Genomic DNA, 9,519 nt, shown 5'->3' with positions numbered 1-9,519 from the left:
TGTTTTCCATGGAGGTGAGTCTCCACCAATTCAAGGTGGGGTTGCTTATTAGAGCTTTTTAAGAGGGAACCATTTTGGAAAAAAAGTTTAGAATCCAGGCAGCCAGGACCTTTGCAGATGAAGAAGGGAAACACCCAGAGCTTCATGAAACAAGAAGCTGGGAGAGAAAGCTAGTGGAATTTGCCATGTGCCCTCCAACTGAGAGAGAGACTAACCCCGAATTTCATTGGCCTTTTGTGAGTGAAGGGGTTTGCCCCGAACATTTGAACATTTTCATAACCTTACCTTAATTTGTACATTTTCATGGCCTTAGAACTATAAATTTGCAACTTAATAAATTTGCTTATTAAAAAGCTGTGCTGGGCGGGCCGCGGTGGCTTAGCGGGCAAAGTGCTTGCCTGCTATGCCGGAGGACCTCGGTTCGATTCCCGGCCCCAGCCCATGTAACAAAAACGGAGAAACAGAATACAATAAAAAACAAGAAAATGTTTAAAAAATGTTTCCCTTTCTTCCTTCCTTCCTTCCTTCTCTCTGTCTTTCCTTTAAAAAAAAAAAAAAAAAAAAAAAAAAAAAAAAAAAAGCTGTGCTGTTCCTTGTATGTCACATTCTGGCATCTTGCAAAGTTAGCGCTTTTTGGAATGTTTGATAAAATTCTCCTGTGAGGTCATCTGGCCCTGGGCTTTTCTTTGTAGGAAGATGTTAATGACTGATTGAATCTGTTTATTTGTGATTGGTTTGTTGTGATTTTCTATTTCTTCCTGTGTCAGTGTAACTTGTTCATATGTTTTCCGGAAGTTGTCTACTTCAACTAAGTTATCTAGTTTGTTGACATATAGTTGTTGATAGTTTCTTCTTATGATTTCTTATATTCTTCAGGGTCAGTTGCAAGAACTCCCCTTTCATTTCTGATTTTGTTATTTGCTTCCTCTCTCTTTTTTTCTTTATCAGCCTTGCTAGCGGTTCATCAATTTTATTGATTTTCTCAAATAACCAATTTTTGGTTTTATTAATTTTGTTTATTATTCTTTTGATCTCCCATTCATTTAACACTGCCTTAGTCTTTGCTATTTCTCCTCTTCTATTTGCTTTGGGGTTAGTTTGCTATTCTTTCTCAAGTTCCTCTAGGTGAGCAGTTAAGTCCTTGATCTTTGTTCCTTTCTTCTTTTTTTAATATAAGCATTCAGAGCAATAAATTTCCCTCTCAGCACAGCCTTTGACAGATCCTATGAGTTCAGATATGTTGTATTCTCATTTTATTCATCTTCAGATAGCCACCGATTTCTCCAGCAATTTCTTCTTTGACCCAATGATTGTTTAAGAGTGTGTTATTTAATCTTCGTATATTTGTGAAAGTTCTCATTCTTTGATGGTTATTGATCTCCAGCTTCATTTCATTGTGATCAGAAAAAGTGCTTTGAATAATTTCAATGTTTTTAAATTTATAAAGACCAATTTTGTGCCCCAGCATATGATCTATCCTGGAGAATGTTCTGTGAGCCTTAGAGAAGAATCTATATCCTGGTGTTCTGTGGTGCAATGACCTATGTTTGTTAAGTCTAATTCATTTATCAAACTATTTAACTTCTCTATTTCTTTGCTGATCATCTGGTTGTTCTATCTCTAGAGGAGAGTAGTGTATTGAAGTCTCCTACTAGTATTGCAGTATTATTGTAGTACTATTATTGTAGTCACATGGTTGCGTGACTCTATGGGCTGGTTGTGGGTGTGGCCTGAGTATGAAGGTTAGTGCCAGCAGCCTTGATGAACTGGTGATGGCCTGCAGGGAACACAAAGTAGGTGATGGGGTTAGGGACTGGGCACAGGTTGGCAGTTCTCAGGAGGGGTGAGGAGAGATTGGGCACCGGAGAGGTGGGTTAGACTGGGGCTGGCGTGCATGGCTCAGGGTGGGTGTGAGGGGCAGCAATGTGGGAGCAGGGGTTAGGTTGCGGCAGGGGCACTTGGAGTGTGGTACTGGTCAGGTGATGGAATTCAAGTACATGTGGTGTGGGGTGAGTCGTGGATCACCTGTTACGGGGAGGAGGTGGCGATTATGAGGGTAGTGCATTCAAGGAATATGGCTTGGCTTACTTTCTAGTTCCATTCTCGCTGTCTGTGCACTCCTGAGGGCTCTGGGTTTCTATTTGAAAAGGGATACATTAGGTTGTTTGTCCAAGCTGGACAGTCTCTAGTTCTCTGCATCTCAATTCTTCAAGTTTTGCAACAAGGGCCTCCTTATGTGATGTAGAAGACCCTCCCAAGTCCTTTACACCCCGTAATTGCAGTCTCAGTCCCTCATTGTGGTTTTGATTTGCAATTTCCTCATAGCTAGTGATGTTGAACGTGTTCACATGTGCTTTTTATGCATTTATATATTGTGCTGGTTTGAAAGAATGTATGGACCCTAGAAAAGCCATGTTTTAATCAAAATCCTATTTCATAAAAGTAGAGTAAACCTTATTCAATACTGTATGTTTGAAACTATAATCAGATCATCTCCCTGGATGTGATTTAGTCAAGAGTGGTTGTTAAACTGGATTAGCTGATGACAAGTCTCCACCCATTTGGGTGGATCTTGATTGGTCTACTGTAGTCCTATAAAAGAGGAAACATTTTGGAGAATGGGAGATTCAGAGAGACTCAGAGAGAGCAGAGAATGCTGTAGCACCACGAAGCAGAGAGTCCACCAGCCAGTGACCTTTGGAGATGAAGAAGGGAAATGCTTCCCAGGGAGTTTCATAAAATAGGAAGCCAGGAGAGAAAGCTTAAACAGATGATGCCTTGCTCACCATGTGCCTTTCCAGCCGAGAGAGAAACTGACTGTGTTTGCCGTGTGCCTTCTCACTTGAGTGAGAAACACTGAGCTTTGTCAGCTTTCTTGAACCAAGGTGTCTTTCCCTGGATACCTTTGATTGGACATTATCTTGGCCTTAGAACTGTAAACTAACAACTTATTAAATTCTCCTTTTTAAAAGCCACTCTTTTTCTGGTATATTGCATTCTGGCAGCTAGCAAAGTAGAACATATATCCTCTATGAAAAAAAAATGTCTTTTCAAAACTTTGGCTCACTTTCTAAATGGATTGTGTTTTAGTTTGTTAATACTGCCAGAATGCAATATACCACTAATGGAATGGGTTTTACAAAGAAAATTTATTAAGTTATAAACTTACAGTTCCAAGGCCACAAAAATGACCAAATTAAGGCATCAAGAGAAAGATACTGTGTTCGTTTGCAAGCTGCTAAAATGTGATATACCAGAACTGGAATGGCTTTTAAGAAGGGGAATTTAATAAGTTACAAGTTTATAGTTCTAAGCTGATGAAAATGTCCAAATTAAGGCACCAACAATAGGTTACCTTTACTCAAGAAAGACCGATGGGTCTAGAACTGCTCTATCAGCTAGAAAGTCATGTGGCTGTCATCTGCTGTTCCCTTGCTCCTGAGCTCTGTTGCTTTCATCCTCTGTTCATATGGAGGTTTCTCACATTACTTCTCCAGGGCTGGCTTTAAGCTATTGGCTTCTCTTGACTCTCACAGTTTCTGGCTTGTTTTATATCTCATGAAAATGTCTGCTGGGCTTCAAGCATCTCCCTATATCCAAGACTCTGTTCTCCATGAGTCTGCATCTGTGTCAGCTCTGCTGTGAAGCTTCTCTGGGATCTGAGGCTGCTGTCATTTCTGTCAACTCTGACTCACTCCAAAATGTTTCATCTTTTAAAAATTCCAGTAAACTAAACAAGACCTACCTGGAATCGGTGGAGTCATATCTCCATCTAATCAAAATATCACTACCCACAATTGGATGTCATATCTCCTTGCAGATAATCTAATCAAAATTTCACAACCTACGGCATTGAATCAAAATGAAAAGAAATGGATGCTACCACAAGATTGGATCAGAATGAAAACATGACTTTTCTGGGGTACATAGTACTTTCAAATTGGCACAGACCCATTGAATCAAGAAAAGGCCAATGACATCAGGGTTTCTCTGTCAGCTAGGAAGGCACAAGAAGATGTCTGGTAGCTTTTTCTCCTGAATTCTCATTTCAAATGACTTCCCCAGAAGTGTTACCTTTCTGCATCTCCAAATGTCTTTTTTCTTTGTCAGCTCTGAAGCTTTTTCCAAAAATGGCTCCTTCTTGAAGGACCCCAGTGATTGAGTCCACCTTGAATGGATGAAGATGCATCTCGATGGAAACCACCTAATCAAAAATTCCCACCATAAACAGTATTGAATGCAGATTAAAGAATATGGCTTTTCTGGGGCACACAACATTTTCAAATCAGCACAGGTTTTGTAATTCTTATAGCGTTGTAGGGTTTAATTATATATTCTTGATATTAAACCCATATCAGAAACACATTTTCTTGTATTTAAATGGGTCCATTAAGAGATAATTATTGTGTATCACGTGAGATAAGGATCCTCTTTCTTTCTTTTGCAATTGGAAATCCGTTGTACCTCTGCCATTTGTTGAAGAAACTATTCTTTTCCAATTGAGTGGTCTTTGCCAATGTGAGAAATCAATTTGCAATTGGTGTAAATGACTGTTTCTCATCTCTTTGTTTATGTCCATATGTCTAACATTGTGTCAGTACTATGATATTTTAACAACAGTATCTTTGTAATCAGCTTTAAAGTTGGGAAATATCAATCTTATAACTTTGTTTTTTATTTTTCAAGATGTTCTAAGCTATTTGGGGCACTTACCATACCAAATAAATTTGATAGTTGGCTTCTCCATTCCTAGGAAATAGGCTGTTGGAAGTTTGATTGGGATTGCATTGAATGTGTAAATCAATTTGACTAGAATTGTCATCTTAATGAGATAGAATTTTCCCATTCATTAACAAAAAATGTCTTTCATTTCTTTGAAACTTCTTTTAGAATTTTTTTTGTAGTTTTTCATGCACAAGTGTTTTAAATCCTTGGCTATATTTATTCCTAGATAAGGGATTATTTTAGTTGCTATGTAATGGAATTTTTTCTTGATTTCCTTGGGAAATTTCACGTTACTATTGTATAAACACATTGTATATTGATGGTGCAGCCCCCCAATTTGTAGAACTTGTTTTTACTAATTCTAGGAGATGGGCTGTAGATTTTTTTGGGATTTTATATATATATAGGGTAATGCCATCTGAAAATAATTAAAGATTTACATCTCCTTCTCCAATTTGGAAGCCTTTTACTTCTTTTTCTTGCCTAATTGTTCTGGCTAGAACTTCTAGTACAATGTAGAATAACAGCGATAAGAGTTGACATCCTTATCTTGTTCCAAAACTTAGAGGGAAAGCTTTTAGCCTTTCACCATTCAGTACAATGCCAGCTGTGTTTTTTTATATTTGCATTTATCATGTTGAGGAGTTTCCTGCTATTCCTATATTTCAAGGTGTTTTATCAAGAAGACGTGCTGGGACAGAAGCAGGACAGGCCCAGCAAGTTGGAGGCATGGCGGTCGTGTGGAATTTAGTTTGTCCTCCAGAGCAGCTAGTAGATAGCCAGGAACAGTACAGAACGTCTGCTGGGGAAATATCAGTGACTAGGCACACAATGTACACCATTTTAGACCAGGTGGAATAGCTGGGATTCCACACAGAACTGTAAGTCCCCCAAGCTGTGAAGGCCAGTGCCTCTACCCCACAGGCACAGCAGACTGTTTCCCAAGGGGAAAGGAAACAGACTTTAATAGCAGCAAGGGCTTAGCACAAAAAGCTCCATTTGCAGAATTAATTAATAAATTCTAGCTACTGAAAACAAGCTCCCAGCACAGATAAACCTGGAATAAGCACTAAAGGAACTAGGAGTTTTTGTCCCAGCAGAGAGGGTATAGAGCTGTCGGAAAACAAATAAGAGAGGTTTTATGAGTTGAACTGCAGAAAAACACAGGGAAAGGGCTAGACTCCAAGAAAAGGAGGCACATGGAGCCTGGAGTATATAAAGATCTTGATGGACAAACCAGAGGAACAGGGTTCTAGCTCTGAAAAGCTTTTCTGTTTGTTTGTTTGCTTTTTATTCCTTAACAACTCATTAGATAGAACTGGAAGCACTAATGGGCTCCAGCCTGCCCCGGGCAAGAGTGGAATTAAGCTTGTCTGAGAGAGAAAGTAACTATTCAGGTGAAAGGAGTTAATTCCCTGAAGGGTGTATCTTCCCCAAGAAAAAGGGAGCAGGGCACTGCTCAAGTGGAATCCCTCCATCAAGGAATTCAGGCCCCAGGGACTGGAAAGCTGAAGTAATTTAACCATCATACCATGTCACCTATGTCTCAACCATGTACTGAAAGTAAAGGCACCACGTCACTTTAAGTTGGTCAAAGCCATGAGCACACAAGTGCTACATACTGGGAAGGATACAAGCACAGAGTCTAGAGGCTTCATGGTAAAGTATGACAACCTACTGGGTCTCAAACCTAGGGAAAAATCATACTGACTAATCTTTCCTTCTGAGATGTGAGCCTGTCTTGTCTGAGAAAATCTGACAGCAGTCTATAATATCTGAGAATACCCTCCTCATAAAAAAAGGTTCCATATAGACAGGGCAAGAAAGAAAACACAAGGACTAAAAAACTCTAATTAGTTAAACAGAACATATGCTAGAGGTCTAGAATAAGTTTAACTGAATGTCAAAGAACAGATAGAAAATGAGACCATTCATCAAGAAAAAAAAACTTGATAAAAGAGTGAAAAGAACCTCCAGAATAAGCTAATTAAGGAAATCAAATGCTTAGACAACAGCCAAAAATAATGAGTCATACTAGGAAAATGTGAGATAAGACCCAGTCAAAGGAAAAACTCAACACTTCAGATGATATACAGGAATTGAAACAACTAATTCAGGATATTTGAACAGACATAGAAAATCTTGTCAAAATCAAATCAAAGTGTTGAGAGAGGGTATAAAGAAGACATTTGGTGAAAAAAAAAAGAAGAAATGTTGAAAAAACAAATTACAGAATTTATGTGAATGAAAGTCATAGTAGGAGAGATAAAGAAAAACACTGGAAACCTACAATAATAGATTTGAAGAGGAAGAAGAAAGGATTAGTGAACTAGAGTACTGGATATCTGAAATTTGACATGCAAAAGAATACATATGGAAAAGAATGGAAAAAATTTAAGCAGGGTCTCAGGGAATTGAACAACAACATGAAGTGAATGAATATGTGTTGTGGATGTCCCAGAAAGAGAATACAGGAGAAAATGAGGTGAGTGACTAATGAAAGAAATAATCCCTGAAGATTTCCCATCTCTTCCAAAAGACTTAAAATTACAGATCTAAGAAATGCAGCATATCCCAAACCAAATGTATCCAAATAGACATACTCTAAGACACTTACTAATCAGTTTGTCAGACATCAAAGACAAAGAGAGTATTTTGAAAGCACCAAGAGAAAAGCAATCCATCACATACAAAGGGAGCCCAATAAGACTATGTGTGGATGGCTCACCAGAAACCATGGAGGTGAGACAGCAAAGGTATGATATATTTAAGATTCTAAAAGGGAAAACTAGCCAGTGAAGAACTCTATACACAGCAAAACTGTCCTTCAAAAGTGCAGGTCAGCTTAAAATATTTTCAGACAAACAATAACTGAAAGAATTTGTTACTAAGAGACAAGTTCTGCAAGAAATACTAAAGGGAGCACTACAGACAGATGAAAAAAGGCAGAAGAAAGATGTCTGAAGAAATATGTAGACATGAAGACTATCAGTAAAGGTAAAAAAAGAAAAACATATTAAATATGACATATAAATCCAAAAGACAATATGATAGAGGAAAGTACAGCCTTTACAGTAATAACAGTTAAAAATATTCATGGATTAAACGCCCCAATCAAAGACATAGACTGACACAATGTATTAAAACACAGGACACATCAGTATGCTACCTAAAGGAGAATCAGTTTTGACCCAAGGACAAAAATAGGTTGAAAGCGAAAGGTTGGGAAAAGATATTTCATGAAAAAAAGAGAAAACAATCAGAAAAGACAGGATTAACTATACTAATATCCAAAAAACTAGACTTCAAATGCAAAACAATTAAAAGACAAAAGAATGGCACTATATATTAATAAAAGCAACAACTCAACAAGAAAACATAACAACCATCAATGTTTATGAACTGAGCCAGAGTGTCCCAAAATACACGAGGCAAGTACTGGCAACACTGAAAGAAGAAATAGGCATCTCTACCATAATTGCTGGAGGTTTCAATCCCCTGCTCTCATCAATGGGTAAAACATCTAGACAGAGGATTAATAAAGAGATAATTTGAGTAACATGATAAATAAACTAGACTTAGAAGTTTCTAGAACACTACACTTCAGAACAGCAGGATACACATATTTTTCATGTGCTCCTGAATCATTTTAAAGGATAGACCAAATGCTGGGTCACAAAGCAAATCACAGTAACTTTGAAAAGATTGAAATCATACAAAACACATTCTCAGATTATAATGTAATGAAATTGGAAATCAGTAACAGGCAGAGGGCAATAAAATTCACAAATATTTGGAGGCCAAAAAACACAATCTTAACCCACCAGTGGGTCAAGAAGAATTTTTTTAAAAAATCAGTAAATATCTCAAAGCAAATGAAAACACAAACATAACATATGAAAATGTATGAGATGCAGCAAAAGCAGTGCTAAGAGGGAAATCTAGTGCCTTAAATGCCCATATTAGAGAAAAAGAAAGAGGAAAAATCGAGAATTAGCTGTTCACCTGGATTAACTAGAGAAAGAACAGCAAACTACCCCAAAACAACAAAAAAAATAGCAAAGATTAGAAAAGAAAAAACTGAAATTTAGAACATGAAAACAATAGAGAAAATCAACAAAACCGGTAGTTGGTTCCTGGAGAAAATCAGTAAAATCAATGGCCCCTTAGCTAGATTGATAAAATAAGAGAGAGGATGCAACTAAATAAAATCAGAAATAGAACAGGAAGCATAACCACTGACGCCACAGATATGAAGGAGTTAATGAGAGGATGTTATAAGCAACTATGTGGCAATAAACTAGAAAACATAGATGAAACGACAACTTCTTAGAAATGTATGAACAACTAACATTGACTCAAGAAGAAATAGACAACCTCAACAAACCAATCACAGTAAAGAGACTGAATCAGTAGTCAAAAAGCTCCCCCCATCCCCTATCAAAAAAGCCAAGGACCAGATTCCATCACTAGAGAAACTTTCCAGAAACCTACAGACTCCAGGTGGAACCCTGGAGTCCTGAAACCTAGAAGGGCCAGTCTCTCCAGAACATCAGCAAGTTCCATCTCCCTACCCCATATTATTGGCAGCCCATTCCAACATGAAAAAGTTAAAATGGGCATGGCCCAAATACCCCTAAAGAGTTGGATAGAAAGAACTAAAGCGTGGTGGAGCGTGCACCATGGTGGCTCAGTAGGCAGAGTTCTTGCTTGTTATACCAGAGACCTGGGTTCGATTCCTGGTGCCTGCCCATGCAAAAAAAAAAAAAAAAAGTGATGGTGGAGTTATACAGA

This window comes from Tamandua tetradactyla, chromosome X (genome assembly GCF_023851605.1).
Source record: "Tamandua tetradactyla isolate mTamTet1 chromosome X, mTamTet1.pri, whole genome shotgun sequence".
NCBI lineage: Eukaryota > Metazoa > Chordata > Mammalia > Pilosa > Myrmecophagidae > Tamandua > Tamandua tetradactyla.
Note: the sequence above shows the minus strand (reverse complement) of the source record.